The sequence below is a fragment of the Pomacea canaliculata genome, linkage group LG5, assembly GCF_003073045.1.
Source record: "Pomacea canaliculata isolate SZHN2017 linkage group LG5, ASM307304v1, whole genome shotgun sequence".
Lineage (NCBI taxonomy): Eukaryota > Metazoa > Mollusca > Gastropoda > Architaenioglossa > Ampullariidae > Pomacea > Pomacea canaliculata.
Genome location: NC_037594.1, coordinates 32144889 through 32163975, shown reverse-complemented (window position 1 = coordinate 32163975; position 19087 = coordinate 32144889). Strand labels below are relative to the sequence as shown.

At 42.3% G+C, this 19087-nt stretch overlaps 1 long non-coding RNA gene across 1 annotated transcript; it reads right to left on the bottom strand.

Moving 5' to 3' along the window:
* Positions 1 to 910: 910 nt before the first annotated feature.
* On the bottom strand, positions 911 to 6170 carry LOC112565314. The gene is made up of 3 exons (XR_003099389.1): positions 5301 to 6170; positions 1434 to 5079; positions 911 to 1210 (listed from the first exon to the last, which is right to left on the bottom strand). It is a non-coding gene; the product is annotated as an uncharacterized LOC112565314 (long non-coding RNA).
* Positions 6171 to 19087: the final 12917 nt, after the last annotated feature.

Here is a 19087-nt window from a genome sequence, read left to right as displayed (position 1 = left end):
AGTTATCGTACCTCTCTTTCCTGCGTGCGCTACTGGAATAAATGGAAGACGGTTTCCATTGTGCAAGAGCACAGCCAGTTTCGAAGAGTCTACAAATAGTCTACATTCTTGTAGGCCATGAGTTATTTCTAAGGCATTCACGAGGCCCTCAGTATCGAAACAGATTGCCTTCCATTCTGAAGAAAGGCTCTAACTCCTGGTGGCGCTTTCGATCTGAAGTAATTGTGACATCTTGTAGAAGATTTCACTGTCGGAGTCTAGAACTTGACAATTCTGCCTTGCACTTGGATACGAACCAGGTCATTAAGATTCTTCCGGTGTTATTCTTTGTGGGGTTGATAATACACAACAGTGAAAATCTGGATCACTGCATGCTGACTGACCAGGAGAAGAACAGGTCGGCCCACCCTCGTTATCATCAGCTGAATCAAGAGAATATTCTGCTGGAGGTTCTGGAATAGGAAGTCCCTCACCATATTGAACTGGTCTCAATGCAGACGACATGCTGGGGCAGACTATTCTCCACTTCTTTTGCAATGGATGACGTGTGCATGACGTTATTATGCAAAATGATGCAGCATGACGTCATTTTAGGCTTATTTAGGATGTTACAGTCCTACTGGGTACATGAACACGGTGAAACACAGACAGTGAACTATCAAATAGCTTCAAAAAGAGAGCCAATAAAAAGTTTTCATGGTCTGATGTTTTTTGTAAGTTTTCCTATTTTTAACTGACTATTGGATGTGCCAGAAACTGCAGTTGGTTGAGAACACTTTATTTAAAAGAGTCTGTCGATCACGTGACTGAGACGTGACTGTCACGGACGCTACTCTCACAAGAGCAACACACACACGGCGTCCACACGCGTTCTTTCAACAACACAAAACAACGACCTGTCCATGGGCATCTCGTCTTTTACTGAAGTGCCCGCTGTCTGCTTCTCTGTTCTTCTTCTTTGTTAGCTTTTTTAAAAGCTAGTTCTGGTCAGATCACAATAACACGAATACTCTCCAAGACAGTGTAAAAACCAAATAATTCTACTTAGACAACTCGCACAGAGAAAACTCAGTGCTAACTACATCCTCTCACAATTCTCAGTTCCACGCCAAAAATGTCAAGTTTCTCGTGTTTGTCCTGGCATCTGTATACTTGATATCAGAGGAATGGGATGACGTCACGGAACTTTGTCCGATGAATAGTGGCCACTCTGAAAAAAATAGAGTGAGTCAAAAAATTTTTTTATTTCTGATGTATCAAACTGCACATAAAGTTCATACTCAACAGCACACTTTTAAATAATCAAATATATACAGAATACATTGTGTATACATGTATCCAGATTCAAATATACGATCATTTCAGAGATGTGTGGATTTGTTCAATGAAGTGTACTTATTAATGAAAATAAATATTTTAAATGCAATGCTCACATGATAGGTTTCCCCTCAGAAGATACACGCTGTCCTCCTTTTGTTCCTTGTAGAATTGACTGGACTGGTTTTCCATTCCTTCCATTGCAGTTTGTTTATTCCTCTTGTCGGCAGAGTTTGTCCCCGAATGACCTCCAAACCACCGATGTATTGCAATTTTCATCTTATGTTTCCTCAGCCGTCCACGTGAATCCACTTTCTTGGCCGCAGTGTTGTTGAATAGATGTCTCGGGGTGAAACAGAAAAAAAATGAGAAGGGTTACCCAAAGGCACCAAGCAACTAATCTTGAAACTATAACAACTATCTATGACACTGCAAAGATGGTTGACAGTTTTCACAGATTATCGGTCAGAGGCCACGTGTATTAATTAAGGTCGGTAGACGTGGACAGCTGAAGCGCACAAACCTTTGTGTAGCAAGATTGCACAGAACAACCAAAGAAAAAGTCCGCGGTACTAACTTCACAAAAGAACAGTCTGTTAACATTTACATAAAAATTTACATAAAAACTGGGCCACGTGACAGAATCGATGTGGTTATCGTGCCTTATCACGCGCAAGAGGTACCAAGTGTCCCAAGTTACTCACATACATTGCACCAAACTTAGGGTTTGACTATTAACCAGACGGACATTGTGGCATAGTAGGCATGGTCAGGGTGCCACGTGACCCACTGCTAGTACTTTTCGTTCCTCTGGTTAATGTGCTCTGTCTAGCATCTCTAGACGATGTCCTCAACATTTAATTTTTAATTGGTCAGTTCAAGATACCCTGTGATTGCCGCTCCCGACATTGTTGCACCATTTTTGATGACACCTTCTACAATGGATCATCACCTCATTCATTTGTAATTTTTATATGTTTAAAATATTGTTTGTTTCTAAGGTTTTATAACCAAATAAATGTATAAGCATTTCGAAAGCCTATTAAGTTTTTTAACTTTGCATGGGTTACCTTGAAGTGCCATGTGGTTGCCTCTCCCGCTATTTTCGCATCATTTGGTAAGCGAAAAGCGATCGACAGACTGACTAGGATGGCAAGGTGGAGGCATCTTCTTCATTTCTTGTTCATATTTTTCTAAGGGATTTATTTTGTCATCCATGTAAATATGTACCATTTTAAGCCTCTTACGTTTGCAATTTTTCATTTAATCTATTGCTATTTCAAAATTTTTTGTTATGAATATAGAACCTAGCCTTGTAAGTTAACATTTGAGTGGATAGCTAGACATGCTATACGGCTGTCGCTTCCGCCATTTCGTATCGTCTTGGGAGGAAAGAGATGGACACGGACCTTGCACAGCGCAGTAGGCTTCTCCATTAATGTGATAAGTAATTTTATTAAGACCTTAAAATATAACCATAAAAAAATACGTTTTTAACTTTTCATTGGTTAGTACCAGATGCCATGTGTCTGCCGCTCCCGCCATTATTCATCACATGGTGCGGGAAGCGGTCGATCCAGACCTACTAGCATGGCGAAGTGTAGGCATCGTATTCATTCATATTTAGTAAAACTCTCTGTCAAAGGTTTTATGAGGTTGTTTTTTTTTTGCAACCACATGTTTATAACTCTTTATTGTTTAGTTTGAGATGCAGTTGGCAGCCGCTTCCACCATTTTGAATTGCTTGGTGCGGGAAGCGGTCTTTACAGATTTTAATGGATTTTTTTATCAACCTTGAACCACAAAACGGAAGGATTTTGTGTCTCTTTCTGTTTGCATTTTTGCTTCTAATTCAAATATTTTGTTTCTCCTTTATGTTTTTAACTCTTTATTGGTTTGAGTACATAATATATTTCTTATCGCGTAACTCTTGACGACCATAACAAAATGGCGGACCTGTAGGCGGAGCTAAACACAAACGGTGATGTCACTCGCCCTCCATCTGCTCGTTGCTCCATACCCGACACTTATATAAAACAGTCCAAAAACAACAACAAAAGAAGCAAAAAAAAAAAAAACAAAAAAAAAAAAAAAACGAAAATAAAACAGCAAACAAACTATAATATCCCTTTAACGCACACAGCTTCACGCCCCACCCTGTACTCCCCTCTGAACAATCACTCGTACTCGAGGTGACCTTCGCTCGCCTCTGTTCAAATAGCATCCAGAGACCTGTGACGTACATCCGTTATCCTACAAGAAGATACCAGTTGGCTGCAGCTTCCCACACCAAGCAATGCAAAATGGCGCCCTATTGCATTGCATGGTGTGGGAAACAGTCGACACAGACTTAGCATGACAAGGTGTAGGCATCGTATCATTCCTGTTTTATAGACTTTTCAGTCAAAGGTTTTGTGATTTTCTTTTTTGCAACCACAGATACGCATAAGTATTTTGTTGCTCCTTATGTTTATAACTCGTATTGGATAGTTTCAGATGCCATATGACCGCCGCTTCCGCCATTAGTGCAGGAAGCGGTCGACACAGACCTTCTAGCATGGCAAAGTGCAAGCATCTTATTCATCTCCGTTTTAGAGATCATTTTGTAAGTTTTTTTGAAATGATTAACCACATAAAGGATAAGCACTTTGTTGCCTCTTAAAACCAATCAATGATTAAAACCTTGAGATGCCAGTTTGCTGCCACTCCCGCCATTTTTGTATCGCTTTGTGTGGGCAGTTGTTGACACAGACTTAATGGCGAAGTAGAGGCATCTTCTCATTTCTGTTTCACATCGTTTTGTTTTTGCAAGTATTTAACGATTTGCTTTATCGACACATAAATCGCCAAGTTTTTGCAAGCGCTCTTACAGCTTCAAACTTGTATTGGTTGTGTGAGATGCTCTGATTTTTTAACCACATAAATGGACAAGCCTTTTGTAAGCCATGTAAGTTTTCAACTTTTCATGGAGATGCCATGTGGCTGCCACTCTTGCCATTATTCACATTTTCCCCTCAAAGGTTTTATGAATTTCTTTGCAACCACATATGTACATAAGCATTTTGTTACCCTTATGTTTATAACTCTTATTGGTTTTATATATATATAGTTCCAGATGCCATATGGCTGCGGCTCCCGCCATTTTACACCACTTGGTGCGGAAAGCGGTGGACCCAGACCTACTAGCAAGGCGAAATAGCGGCATCGTGTTTACTCATATTTTCGTTCAGATTTGTGTTAATTTCAAAGGTTTTAATATATTTTTATCAACCACAAAACGGAAAGATTTTTTAGGCCCTTAACGTTTGCATTTTTGCATCTAATTCATTTCTGTTTCATAAATTAACAAAAAAATTAAAGTTTATATATCTAATTTTGACATTTTATTGGTTTTTGAGATTTTTTTAAGCCCTCTTAGTTTTTGTTATTGGTTAAGATTTAAGATGCCACGTGGGTGCCACTTAGGGGAACGAAATACAAATTGTTTTGAAAAGATTGTTTGCGATGTACCAAAGGATAGGAAGGAGAGAGAGGGAGGAAAACAGTGCAAGGAATAGGAAAGGAATACATCCCTTGGGTAGCCGCCGTTGCTTTGTTCGGCGCAGTCGTCGTCCTTTCCTAGCCAGCTGTTGATGAGGTCGATGGTGTGATCGTCGTAATCACCGAGCAACATGAGCTGGCCACGTTGATGGCAGTGGTGGTCACGCCAGTCTTTTAATCCAGTCCCATTAGTCGAGAAAGTGTTGGTGGAGTAGCGAGAAACTGTAACAACAGAGTGTGTCAAACAATAACAGGTATCTATTTACAGAAAAACTGTCGTAACAAAGTAAGGGGAATACCATCATAATACTCTGTGTGCAATAACATGTTCAGTGTTAAGTTGAAATTGTTTTTTTTTTTTTTTTTAATCTCTACTGCCTCGACGTAAAGATTATCAAGGGAAGAGAAATACATTTTGTTTTGTAAACAATATGCCGATGTACCCTGTAAGTATATCCTGGTAGCCGCTGCTGCTTTACTCGGCGTGGTCACTGACCGCCATAATCCGTGTCAGGTGTCAGGTGATCGTTGATGTCTTGGTGGACAAAGTCACTGTCCTCTCCTACCCACCTGTTGTTGGGGTCAGTTGATAGTCGTAGTCACGTGCAACATTAGGTGGCGACGTTGGTGGCTGCTTCCCCCAGCAGTAGAGCCCCACACTCTTGAGAGGTGAAGGGGAAACTGAGAGAAAGGTTAAGAGAGAACAGAGGGAAAGTAGAAAGGGTAGGAAGGGAGGAAAGAGACTAACGTGTTTGAGGGAAGAGGAGGGACATGAAAATAAGGGAAAGGAAGAAGTGGTTAGGAAAGTGGATGAAAGTGTTAGAGGAGAACAGAAAAAAGAGATGAACGTGTTGCTAAGGGTGGGAGAACAGGAAAGGAGAGTCCAGAAAAGAGCTGGACCAAAGGGAAGCAAATTGAGAAGGAAAGAGTGAGAGGGAAGAGAAGGGATATAGAAAGAAGGTGAAAAGGAGGAGACAAAAGACAGGGGGAGATAGACGTGAAGTGCAGGAAAGAGAGGAGAAAGTAGTGAGTAGAAAAGAAAGGTAGGAAGAAACGGGCGGGAGGGAAAAGGACTGGAAAGGAAGATAGCGATTGGAACCGGCAGAAAGTAATGGAACCTGGTGTCGTGAACTCAGGAGAATGAACACGCGAAGACGGTCAGAGGTTGCGATTGCCGTTGTCTCGGGCTGATCACACTCTCGACACCTCTACCAACTCACTCCGACATTTACCGTACGTGTACACTTAAACTAAATAGTGAATTATACTTTAATTGACTCTTGAGCCCCCAGCGCGCATCTCCAATAACCGACAGAAGGCAATTTATTGTAATAAAGAAGGTTATTAATGATCGAGAGGCTGACAACTCAATTTACAAGATTATACAATGTCAAATATGGCCGATCTCTAGGTGTCCCGTTACTTCCCTATGCCTAGTCCAGGTATCATTACCTTTACTACTACACACAGCACAATAACTTGTCTAACACACACTCGCCACTTATATCTTCACACAAGTCTCTTGTCATGTCGTATCCTCCGTCGATCGTAGCCGCCTCAGTCACGAGCGCAGAGACTCTGGCACCGCCGTGTGTCACCACGTGTCTCATCCTCACCTCTTAGGCCGTGACAGCGGTCAGAGCTTGACCACGCCTAACGAGGGTCAACGCTTATCTACCAGCCTCGAGCTCTGCTGTCTGCGACCAGACAGCTGCTGATGATGAAGCGATGAGCACTGGCACTGCTGTGTGCCACCACGTGTCTGTCTCGTCCTTTAGGCCGGACTGCTGTCTCGAGCTTAACAGCGCCTAACAAGGACCAACACTTATCTTCCAGCCTCAGCCTCTACTGTTTGCGACCAAACAGTTACTCTGGTGATGAAGCGTTGTGCACTCTGTGACTGAGCGGGTCTTACGCACCTATTGAGTCAGTTGTGCTGGAGCAGTCCCGATTCCAAGACAACTCACAACGGAGAATATGAACAGCCCTGAACATATCTCTATTACAATTTTATTCCTCGAGAACCCAGTGTGTAGACAACGATTCTTTGCTGATCGCAATTGTCGTGAACTTCGAGGAATGAGCACGTGAAGATGGTCAGAGGTTGCGATTGCCGTTGCCTCGGGCTGATCACACTCTCGACACCTCTACCAACTCGACATTTACCGTACACGCACACTTACACAAGATTCTAATTACACTTGACTCTTGAGCACCAGCGCGCATACCCAATAACCAACACAAGGCAATTTAGTGTGAATAAAGAAGGTTATTAATGATCGAGAGGCTGACAACTCAATTTATATGATTATACAATTTCAAATATGGCCGCTCTCTAGGTGTCCCGTTACTTCCCTATACCTAGTCGAGGTATCATGAGCCACTAATTACCTTTACACATAGCACACTACACTTGTGTAACATACACTCGCCACTTATATATTCACACAAGTCTCTTGTCATGTCGTATCCTCCGTCACGAGCGCAGAGACTCTGGCACCGCCGTGTGCCACCACTTGTCTCATCCTCACCTCTTAGGCCGTGACAGCGGTCAGAGCTTGACCACGCCTAACGAGGACCAACGCTTATCTACCAGCCTCGAGCTCTACTGTCTGCGACCAGACAGCTGCTGATGAAACGTTGTGCACTCTGGCACTGCCGTGTGCCACCATGTGTCTGTCTCGTCCTTTAGGCCGGACTGCTGTCTCGAGCTTAACAGCGCCTGACAAGGATCAACACTTATCTACCAGCCTCGATCTGTCCTTTGATGTCACCCCGTCGATCGTAGCGGCCTCCATCACGAGCGCAGAGACTCTGGCACTGCCATGTGTCACCACGTGTCTCGTCCTCGCCTCTTAGGCCGTCACAGCGGTCAGAGCTTGACCACGCCTAATGAGGACCAACGCTTATCTACCAGCCTCGAGCTCTGCTGTCTGCGACCAGACAGTTGCTGATGATGAAGCGAGGAGCACTCTGTGATAGTCCCGCAGTCCGACCTGACCCTGCGTTATGTCTGTCGTGACGTAAGCGGTCCGAGGTTCACAGGCCTACTGATTCCAGGAGAGATAAACGGTGATGGGGCTTCTTGGTCTTTTGTCCATCCGACAGTCCAGTACCGCCAGAGGCTGACTACTGTGTCGCCGCCGCAACCGCTAACTCATCCCCACTGTTACCCATTCCACCTTCTGACAGTCTGTTTACATCAGCTCGACTCGTGCAGGGAGAACAAGTGCGGCACCAACACTAAAGCCTTATTCCTAGTTATCATATGACATTTGAAGAAGAAAGGTAAGACGAGGATGGCAGGAAGGGTCAAAGGAAGAGACGGAAGCTGGGCCAAACCGGAAGGGTGGGAACGAAGAAATGGTGGAGGAGAGAAAAGGAGAGTGGTGGGAGTATGGGGATAGAAAGCAAAGAAGTAGGAAAAGAAGAAGGGTGGAGAGAGAAGAAGTGGAAAGGAGAAAAAAGGGAGGAAAGAGAAGAAATGAAAGGAAAGGAGGACGTAGAGAAGGTATGTGAAGAAAAGGATGAAAAGAGACGGAAGGGGTGAAATAGGCGGAGAGGGTTAGAATGAGAAGGGAGAGTGGGTCCCTTCCCATCTCAACCCCTCCACCCCTTCCCCCTCCCATCTGGGCTCTATTCTTCCCCACCTCTCTACATCTCTTTCTGCCACCCTCTTTCCTTAATGTTAGGAAAAAGAGGTCAGGAGAGGCGCAAAGATGTGGGATGAGAAAGATGATGTGAAAAGAGTCGGGAAGGTTAGGAACCCACCCTTCCTTCCCGTCCCGTTCCTTCTCACACCATCTTTCCCATGACATCCCAACCAACAGAACATAGGAGATGAGGTTGGAAGGGGGTGAGAAAGGATGGGAAAAGGTGTGATGGTGAGGAATTAGGCAGAAAGGGAAGGGAATAGAAAAAGATTTGAGAGCTTGAGGGGTGTAGAAGTGATGGAAGAACATGAAGGCCAGGAAAAAAGGGCAAGTTTAGAAGATAAGGTGGGAAGGCCATAAGGGGTGAGAAGGAAAAGAAGGTGAATGAATGGAGTGGTAAGTGGAAGGAAGGGTTTGGAAAGGTTTGATGTAAAGGAAAAGGTAATAAAGGGGGGTGAGAGATAGGGGTAAAATTGGATTTGCAAGGAAAGGAGAGAGAGGGAGTTGGAGGGTAGCAAAGTGTGAGAGGTAGAGGTAAAAAGTTGAGAAGGTTTGGAAATTGGTGTGTAGAAGGGCAAAATAGGGAGGCGATTGGAAGGTTTGTGGGAAGGGAAGAGGTTAGAAATGATGAAATCATGACAAGAAGGTAAAAGAGAATGTCTGGGATTAAAGAAGAAAATTGATGAAGTATAGGGTGTGGGAAGGGACAGCAAGGAGTGAGGTTGGTGGAAAAGGAAGGAATGGAAATAGCCTGAAAACATAAAAGGGAAATGTACAACTGTGGCTAATGTAATGCAACCAGAAAGCATTGGGCAAAATAATAGCATTGTGTAAACATGTGCTGCCAATTACTATTCAGCATTATACATAGTACAAAAATGAGAACAAAAGAGTGAGATTCCTACAAGAAACCTAGAGGCAGTTCCTTCCAAAACCAATCACTATGCAAGTATTGGAAGAAGCAGTTGAGTGCCTGTGTATTTGTATGTGTGTGTGCCTGCGCACATGTGTGCTGGGAAGTGAATACAAGAAATGCAGATAGCAATTGTCATTTAATGGAACTCAACTATGTCATTAAATAAAGGGACAATCTAAATACACAAATACTAAATCTTAATTGCAAAAGCAGTTACATGAAATCAATGTGTCTGCATCATTATAATCCTTGAAAGGTGACTGAATGGTTCATGGGTGAAATTACCAAAAGACATGTGTCAAGGGAGTTAAGAGATAATGTGCTGTGTAGTGCGGGTAACAATTATTATTCAAGGAAATTTAAATATCTCATTGAATGAAACAAATCCTCAATCATAATCGAAAATGCCTAAATTAAGTTTGGTGCCACTTACCTTATGGGCTGACCTGACCACCACTTGGCCTGCTGGTTTTGAAAGCTGGTTTACCAAACCTGTGATCTGTAAATGATGAGGAACACATATTAATAAAGCAATGGTATTTTGAGGTAACTGTAATCTCATACAACAATAGACATTCTGACCTAATTCCTTCAATTCTAGACTACATTTTTTGTAAGCCCACATGTAATAATTTGAGAGCACATAGATTGATAGTATCTGTATAGCAGCAAAGAATTAAAAAGAGTCTTGGTCCCAAACTGTGTGTGAGTCTGAGTGTCTATATGCGCCGGTGTGTGTGTGTGCATGTGAATGTATGTGGTGGGAAGTGAATCCTAGGAGTGAAGGTAATAATTGTCATTCCAGAAAATTAAATATTTCATAGAATAAAGAAACAGTCTAAATCCTATTTATTAATTGCAAAGACCAAAAAACTGTTTCCTGACAAGAAAACTAAATAGATAAATGTACACACACAAACACATATACCACGAGACAGACACCAATACACACAAATGCATGCACAAAGCAGACTAAAGCATCAATGGAGTTGAGAGATGTGTTGTGCAAGAACTAAATTAGATTGGAAATAAACTTTTACAATTCAAATTATGTTTTAGAGATTGCAACTCACGGTGTTGTATAATAGACATTTCAAGTTTACTTTGTTGTGCACTGTATTGTATTATTATAATCTAACTCCCTGTCTCTTTTATTGTTTTTGATTGTGTATGCGTGTGTAGAGTGCGAAGCGCATGCTAGAAGTTCAGGTATTTAAGGGAATTTAAATGTTATTGAACAAAAGTAACAATATAAATCCTAAATCATAATTGCAAAGGCCTAAATACCCATCCCGTAAATGTAACTACAATGTATAACATACATAACCACACTCATGGACACAAAGACACTTATACAAACACCCAACAGACAAAAACACAAATACACCCATTGACATAAAACAATACACACACATACATCAAGGGAGCTAAGAGGTGATGTGTCATGGAAAACCTAATTCAGCTGAGAAATTAAAACTATTGAAATTCAAATTAGAGTTAGAGATTGAACTCATGATGTTCAATAATAGGCATTTCAAATGTACTTTGTTGTACACTTTAACTGTATCATTAGTTACAAGAGAAAATATCTCAGTTGTCTTTCATTCTTGTTTGTCCTCACTATGCATCTAAATTCCTGTCTCTGCATGTGAGAGAGAGTGTGAATGTGAAAAGCATGCTAGGAGTGGAAGTTGCAATTATTACTAAAGAGAATTCAACTATGTCATCACATGAAAGGAACAATTTAATTTCTAAGTCTTAATCGCAAAGGCTGAAACACCCATCCACATAAACACACACATAAACATAAACTAAAACCAATGCACACAAGCATGCATGCACAAAGCACACTAAAGTATCAAGTTCAGAGATGATGTGTTCTGGAAAACTAATTCAGCTGAGAAACCAAAATATCAATATTTAAATTATACTTAAGGAATGCAACTCATGATGTTGAATAATACACATTTTAAGTATACTTGGTTGTACACTATATTGTATTATTCATTATAAGTAGATATACTTGACTGCTACATGTGTGTTTGCTTGCATAGTGGGATGTACTTGTGTTGAGGGAAGTGCATGCTAGGAGTGGAGGTTACAATTTTCATTCATGGAAATTTAAATGTCATTGAGTGAAAGAACATTCCAAATCCTAAATCTTAATCACAAAGGTCTAAACACACTTCCCTTAAATGTGAACTACAATGGACACACACATACGCACACACAAATACATGAACACACACAGGCACATACCATCGTCAGTCAAGGAAATTATACTATCATTATCATTGAATGAAAGGAACAATCTAAATCCTAAATCTTAATTGCAAAGGCCACAATACCTCTCATCTTACATGTGAACTAAACTGGATATAAAGACACACAAACACACACACTGACACACACAAACGCACACACATGCATGCGCAAAACATACAATTTCTGTGCCTTGCTTTTTACTCACATGAATAGATTAATAGTAACTGTATTATAGCAAAGAAGAAAGGTGTCCTGGAAGGTGAGTGGTTCATGAGCCTCATTCAAAAATCAATGACAGCTTAAACGTCCAGGAAGTTGAGAGAATTTGTTGTGAAGAATCTTTAATTAAAACTATCACAATTTATCCAGGGTATTGTTCACTCAGAGTCCGAGGACTACACAGTGTAACGAAGTGGTTATTCCTTGACCTATAACAACATTGTAAAGACTGAACATTGTACCTTTGCTAGACAGCATATTTTGATATTTTACAGTCGTGCAACACTGCGAGGTAAGGCACAGAAGTGACCTGCTGACAAGTCTTTTCGTAGCTTGCACACAGTCAAAGGTGAGCACGAGCTCTGGTCATGGTGAGCATGCAGCCTGCGGACTGCACGTGATGTACGTGTTGTCACCTGGGCTAGAGCACCTGAACCGCAGTCTGTGTTGTCCCGTGTGTGTTTATATGACATTCTGGAATCCCTGGTTGACTGATTATTTGGTTCTTTTGACACTGGGGCTCTGTATAGAGCCAACAGGCTCGATCCCCATCTATCATTTGACCATTTATCCATTGGTCACAGCCCCGAGTCCATTGGACTATAGCCCTGTTTCGATTTGATTTCCGATTACAGAAATTACTATTCAGCATAATAACACTCTCGTTACTCGTATGTAAACAAAGCTACTTGTTTTCAGTGCAAATCAGTCAAGTGATTGTTATCAAGTAAAACTGGACGCTGCACAAAGTAACAGAGAGTTTGAGATCCGTAATGACTAGGTAAGACGGGTACGGGTACCTATATATGACCTCATCCTCTACACCCACGCCGTGAGGGATGACCACGGGTCTATCATTAGGCAAAACTATATAGGTAGTTGCATAGGGCAACAATATAGAGTGGGGTGCAGGGATGGTCTGCGGTATTTTTTTTTTAAGAGATGTACTTCAGTAAAAAAATATAATGTTCACAGTATTACAGGAAAACTTTAGGTTGCTTTACGATAGTATCACCGTGAGAGTTCTGAGTGTGCCAGGACAGCACCCACCACCATTTGCGACCCCACATTTCAACTGTCGAGAGTCCACCCCCAATTCGCAGGAAATGGAGGGAAATCGAACGCGGCTCGATCAGGTAAGACTTTAAAGCTGACCCCTAGGGTAGAGGGCCCCGCATCTGCCACCTCTTTCGTACCTTTCCCCAAGTCAGCAGAAACCACAGGCTTTAGGCAGCAGCATTCAGGGGCAAAAACACTTGAGGATCTATTGTGCCACGCATGTTTCTAACTGGTTGTGGCAAGTATGATACATACAGTGTTTATCATATAAAAATAATTCCTTAATACAGAAGTATTGTGACAAAGAACAATCAGTATGGGGTTGTAGTAATTAAAGATGAAGAATAAGGAAACATCTGCACGAAACTTGCAATGACCCTGTCAGGTCAGGGAGATACCCTTCAACACACTGCGATGACCCTGACAGGTCAGGTTTGCCCTTCAGCAAGGGGCAGCTTTACATAGCATAGAACAGGGGTGGGACCGTGGGCAATTAATTTCCCAAGGGGTCGCATGAGAAATTGGGATGGTTTTAGAGGGCCGGACTAATATAGTTAACTCCGTTTTACCCAATACTGTATATATAGTATATATAGTGGCGAGCGGGCCAGCGAGCGGGCCGGTCAGAGACAGGAGGCCGCCCCTTGCCCAGGTCTGGCATAGGATACGAATGTGTTCGACGTAAAAGCTGATATATCGTCTGGATATTCTGTTGTAGGTCCTTTTGCATGAATGAAATGTTTTGTGTATATAAATAAATGTAAATCTGTTCACCATTTCGACCCGACATAAATAAAAGCTCTGATCTCATGTGTAATAACGACATATAAGGATAAGGTCAAGGGCGGGACACTAAGCAGTCGTCCCCATCCACAAAAAAAGGAGACATCAACAACCCGGCCAACTACCGTCCGGTGTCGTTACTTCCCTAGCAGCATCGGAAACCAAAGGTTTGCAGACGATCGATGTCGCACTCATCTCGGCGACACCCACAGGCCTCCAAAACCAAATTACAAACCTAGAGCAATCATCAAAACAGCTTGGGTTAGAAATTAACTAAGAGAAAACAAAAACCATGGTATTCAGAAAAGGAGGGCGCCATCTCTGATACAGCGAACACTGGTATATTGGCTCAAAGGAAATTAAAGTTGTAAACAGCTACAGGTATCTAGGTTTTTAATTTAACAACAAAATTATCACTCACGACTACACTTTTTGAGGTTGCCAAAAGAGGAAAAGAAAGAGTAGCTCAGTTGCTGAAAACGATGTGGAAGCTATGTAACCCGAATCCTAGTATATTTTTTAAACCAGGAGTCTCAAACTCAATTTACCCGGGGGCCACTGGAGGCAGAGTCTGGATGAGCTGGGTCCGCATCAGGTTTTCCACAAAGAAAAGCTCTTACAAAACATTCCAATGTCATCAAATGTCTTATTTTTTTATCTATTAAAAAATAAAAATAAATTAAACATTTATAAGAAAAAAGAAATCATCAGTAATAAATAAATAAATTGAAAATGAAAATATAATAATAATAACAGGCAAGATATAGAAGACTGAAGAAATATAGTTGCTGAACCAGAGAATTGTAATTATTATTATTCAGATTCAAATGTCTGTATTAGCATTTCTTTAACATTTAACTTTCTGAACATGAAGGAACATTGAACATACTCTGTTTGAACATGGCTTCTTCTGCCTACTTCTTGCTGCTAGAGATGTGGCAGCGCTTACTCTCGCATAGCCGAGCCACATTTGGCTTAAGGGAGGAAGCAGTTGAGACCCTCAGTACGGCTTGAAGATGCTCATCAGTAAGTCTGGATCTGTACTTGGACTTATTGAAGTTCAAGGTAGAGAAGAGCTTTTCGCACAAAGTATGTGCTCCAAAGAGACACATGGTCCGCTGAACATTCGGGAAAGCTCAGGAAGCTAGGGGGCAATTCTCTCAAAAATTGCCCGAGCTTGTCTGCTTTTCCACTCACTCCCTGAACTTGGCTTTGAGTTCAGAGTTGCACTGCAGGTCAATGAGCTCCATTTGAAGCACAGGAGGAGCATCTTGCACATCAAAGGAGAAGGTCGCAAAAATTTGAAATGTGGTTCTGTGCGTCTTGAAGTCTGCAAATCTGTGATCGAATTCCTCCTGTAGCTTCAAAATGACATCCACATACTTTCACCACTGAACGTGTGCCTGCATCATGAGTGCCTTGCATGCTGGGAAATGGCAAAGGTTGTCTGAGAAAGCTGGGCTTCCATAACATAAGTTTTGTAGAGAATGCTCTCACGTTGTCATAGGCAGCACTGACAAGTTGCCCCTGACCTTGTAGCTTCTTGTTCAGTACGTTAAGCTCATGTGTCATATCAACAAAAAAGCTAAGTCCATGAGCCATTTGGATCACTTAGCCCAGGAACAGCACCCATCTTCCTCCATGAAGGCTTTCACTTCAGCTCTCAACTCAAAAATCTCTTCAATATGTTTCCCCTGCTGAGCCAACGTACTAGGTGAAGTAGAGCACATCCCATATTCTGACTCCATTTCCTCTAAAAAAAGCACGAACCTTCTGTGCTTTAAGCCCCTGGATCTGATTTGGTTGATACATTTCACAACGATAGACATCGCATTGTCAAACTTCAGCCATTTGCTGCAAAGGGCTGCTGATGAATAATGCAGTGCAGAGCAATGGCCTCCTCCAGCACCTTCCTCTTCCAGTTTTTTTTTGAACAAGTGCCACGAGTCATTTTTCCTCCCTGTCATTGATGGCGCTCATCAGTTGTTATTCCAACAAACCTCCTCCAAGGCAACCGGCATTCTCAATGGCATCACACAGCTGGTGAAATATCTCCTGAGCGGTGGTCTGGCCATGCATTGGAATCACTGTGAACAACTCCTCTATGATTCAAAAGTGTCATCAACACCGCGGACAAAGACTGCGAGTTGGGCAATGTCGGTGATGTCTGTGGTCTCATCAAGAGCGACTGAGTATACACTGAAACATTTTGCTTTTTCACACAGTGATCATAAATGTCACTTGACAGGTCAGAAATGCGCTCTGCTACGGTGTTGGCAGAAAGGCTGATGTTGCTAAACTGACCTTTCTTTTCTGGACAGACAATACTTGCAGCTGTAAATGTGCACATTTTTAAAATTCACCTTCTTTGAATGGCTTTCCTGCTTTAGCAATCATCTCACTAACCACGTAGCTAGCTTCGACTGCTGCGTCATTCTCTTTGGTTGCCTTCTTAAAGAAATTTTGTTGCCTCAGTAGATATGTTTTAAGATTAGCAACCCGGCTGACTCTCTCATCTCCCTGGTATTTTGCATACTCCTCAGCATGTCTAGTTGTGTAATGACGTTTCAAATTGTATTCTTTGTGCACTGCAACTTTCTCTGTGCAAATAAGACACGTTGGGCTGCCTCTTTGCTCAACAAAGAAATATTGCTCTTCCCACTTTTCCTGAAATTGTCTGTGCTCATCACCAACCTTTCTCTTATCTGCAGGCTTTGAAAAAGACATGTTTGGAGCTGTGCGTAATGGTCTTTGTGGGCTCACTGTTGTGCAATGGCAAACTAAACTGACTTTCGTTCCGCACACCTCATTGAACTACAAACAAACGGCCAATCTTCACCACATACAACATTACGTTTCCTCGAGACGTTTGAAAAGTGAGGATTTTTCTCACGCAAGAAAGCCAAGATGTTTCTCCCTCCGCTTGGCGTGTCTCCAGTCTCCTTTGAAGTTGACCGATTCAGGGAAACTGGCAGACACCCAACTTTTCCCACAGCCGTCCGCTTGAAGTCGGCGGGCCACGTGTCACTGGTCAGATTTATGGCCACCCGCCCGGACCATGCAGAGGACAGTTGACAGAAACTGGAAGTTGCAGACTAAGGAGCGAGAGAGGAGAAGATATACATGTAACAGTATCAAACTCGGGCCGCACTAACATGAAACTTTGATATTGAGGTGGGGGCCGCAAACTTTTGTTTCGCGGGCCGCAGTTGGCCCGCGGGCCGCGAGTTTGAGACCCCTGCTTTAATACTAACATTGTTTTTGGTTCAAATGAAATAATATTCTTAAATTTTTATTGAAAAGTTGATATCGAAAGTGATACTCGTCTGGAAAAGTTTGAAAACCGGGTATTTAAGTCGTCTGGAAAGAATCAGATATTTGGGAGAGGAATTGTACAAGTCCGCAACACGATAAAAAATTCCCCTCCACCTCCACCCCCTCCAAAAAAAGTTGTGACGGCGGGCCACACATAGGAGTTGAAGAAAGTTTAAAAAAAAAATTTACAGAAAAAGGCAGCAGTCTCATCGCGTGTCGCGACGTCCAGCAACTGCACATAACCACGTAGGTCACGAGCTGCTGGCAACACACGCCCAGTGCCAGCAGGGATGGACACACCTCGCGCCTCACGGACTACGTCACAGTCCTGACCACAGTCGCAGCAACGAAACCCGCCGCCCACATGACGTAACAATCGACCTAATTAAAATACCAACAGATGTCTCATCCATTTACTCCCAGGTGTGAGGTCTGTGCATGTTGCATATTTTACAAACTCTACTTCACTTACAAGTCTGTCACACAAAATCACACAAATGTCTGTAAATTATCATGCATGTGACATTCTCGTTTATTTGTGACGTGCTTCTGAAGGGTGTGACGTCAGTAGGTGAGCTGGCGGTACGTTGTGCCCTGATCTCGTCATTCACACCGGGTCTCTCCGCTTGTTAGCATCTCCCCGAATATCGCGTGATCAGTCCTAGCTGCGTGACAACGTGCTTGCCGTCAGTTATCAACGTGACTCACTCCTGTTGTGATGATGCAATGTTTTCATCGTGTGATAAAAGCTGTTGTGGACGTTTTTGTGTTTTTGTTTCCTCGATATAGGTGAGCACGAGTCATACACCTGTCTGTGTTATTGTGTTAGAGAGAACAGTGGGTAGGGGTTAGGTTTAGAGTTTGGGGTTAGGAGTTTGGTTTGGGGCTAGGTTTTAGGTTAGGAGTTAAGTTTAAGGTTATGGGTTAGGGATTAGGGTTAGAATTCGGATTAGGGTTAGGACTGGGGTTAGGTTTCTGGTTAGGTTTCGGATTAGGGTTAAGGTTAGTGTCGGGTATGAACCGAGTGAGCAGCCGACAATGGCGGAACAGAAAACGACGGGCGAATGCAGCGAGGAGTGGGGGAGCGGTCGTGACGTCATAAGTCGTTACTATTTTGTATAGTTCCACCTACAGGACGCCATTTTTGTTATGGCCGTCGCATGCTCAAGTATATGGAAGGTGTTCCGAAATTGCTTGGAGTCTAGGCCACGTACTGATAAGGATCATTTACAGCAAGGGTGATATTTGTCTATGTTGTTTATTTATTGATCACTAATTTATAAGGGAAGTTGTATTCTAGCATTGTATATTGGGGGATAGGTAATATCAATAGCTTTTTTGTTTATAGACAAGCTTTTCTTATTTATTTAAAACTTCTTATTCAGATTTCCCTCACGATATTCTCTGCATTTTTCTTTATTGCGCATTGCGTTACTGTACTTAAAGGGATACTCAAGGCTTGTGACAAGGCTGCGGCAACGGTCAAACGTTTCAAAAATACATTTAGTTACAATTACAGAGCACTAGAGCAATGCAGGAGAAATAAAGGATTCGTTTCTCACTTACCACTTATTAGCACTATATCGGTTGCCGATGTTTATAAAAATTTAAAAAATTTAGTGAAATCGACCTTTGTGTCTTTCCGCCAAGTAACCACGATAGCTTCCCGAGATGGTCAGGCAGACGAGAATGGGTGTGACGTCAGTCAGAGACGTACAGGAAGTGTGTGAGGTCATTGTGACGTCAGTTAGAGACGTACAGGAAGTGTCTGTCGTCATTGCGAAGATCTGACGTCGTCATCGGTGGTGTCTCGTGAGTTTATTTAGGTTTTAAAGTGAACTTTTCAAAGCACAGTTTTAAAAATTATTAAAAAACAGTCTGTTTCACTTGGTAAGCAGTCTTGGTCATACGTCATAAGGTCACGTGACGGAGAACGAAACTTCGTCTAAGTAAACGAAAGAGTCCTTGTCATTTCTGTTATTAAACAGAACATGCTACAAAACCTTCAACTTTTCCCATA